Source organism: Triticum aestivum, chromosome 1A (assembly GCF_018294505.1).
Source record: "Triticum aestivum cultivar Chinese Spring chromosome 1A, IWGSC CS RefSeq v2.1, whole genome shotgun sequence".
NCBI lineage: Eukaryota > Viridiplantae > Streptophyta > Magnoliopsida > Poales > Poaceae > Triticum > Triticum aestivum.
This window is the reverse complement of record NC_057794.1, coordinates 14,628,856-14,630,228: the sequence shown is the minus strand read 5'-3', so window position 1 is coordinate 14,630,228 and position 1,373 is coordinate 14,628,856.

The following is a 1,373-nucleotide window of genomic DNA, read 5'->3' as shown; positions in this document are numbered from 1 at the left end:
CTATTCAAAATTTAAAACTAATGGCACTAACAGAAAGTTTATAATTTTTGTGACCTAAAAGCAAAAACAAATCACTAAAAAACTGTAAGTATTTAGTTTTAAGTAGAAATAAAAAAAATAAAAAACCAAAAAAATGTAGAAATAAAAAAGAAAAATCCAAAAAAATGCCACCTACTGGGCCTCCACGGCCTGAATACGACTAGAAACCCTACATGTGCCAGGATTCAGGCCCGCAGAGGCCCAATAGGCCCACAGGCAGTAGCAAGTTTAGGCCCGAAAGCCTGCATTAGAGAGGAGCTCGAATGGAGAGGCACAACAGGGCTTATAAACCAGTGCCGGTGCCCTTCCGCTAGCGATGTGGGACTAAACTTTTGGGCGCGGGCAGCACAAGGGCATTGGTCCCGGTTGGTGGCACCAACCGGGACTAAAGGGGGCATTGGTCACAGTTGGTGGCACCAACCGTGACCATTGCCCCCCTTTAGTCCCAGTTGGTGCCACCAACTGGGACCAAAGGCCGCCGCTTCCCTCCCTTTGGGCTGCCCGCTGCCAGCCAGCCGGGACCAAGGTGGTCTTAAAAAATGTATTAGGCCCTATATAGATGGAAGGAGGGAGTACATTGATTTTCCTCATCTTAGCAGTCTGATAAAAACCAAGGTTCTCTAAAGCTGATGTACATAGGGGGTCAAATGGGATGCCAACACGATGACACCGTACATTCAAGCAAATGTTAGGCTGCATCAATACACACAACAATTAGTCTTTAGTTAATCGCTAAGTCTAACAAATGACATGCGAATTTAAAGGATACTCACATTTTCCCAAGTTTTGGATGTTTTGTGTTGGCTGTGAGGCATCCATAGCAAATCACTGAAACATCCATTTGTATCCATTTCAAGACCCTGTTGCGGCATAAAAGGAATGAGTAAGATGTTGACGTGAAATATCAAAGCAATCAGTTGAATTTATTCTTCACAATACACACTGATAAATAAAACTCAAACAATCCAATGTTTTCAGCTATGCCTACACAGTCAGTGTAATCAGTAAAGCTACAAGAAAATAGCATAGGAGTCAATTATGGTCAGCTGCTCAAGTACTATGTTATTAGCTGCTCAAGTATTGTGTTATTTCGTAACAGTTCCGAAATTTATAATATTTTGGTTCGATGCACAATACCTTTTATGAAAGACAAGGAACTAATTTATATTATTTCATAAATGTTACTTTCATATGAATCTATTAGACAGAATAAGAGACAAGTAGTAAATTGTAACACCCCGGATGTAACTTCCCCAATTTGTACTCCAACTCTTGCCGTTTCCGGCCTTAAGTTATTTTACTTTCTCGGGTTCGGATTTTTGTCTCCGTGCGTT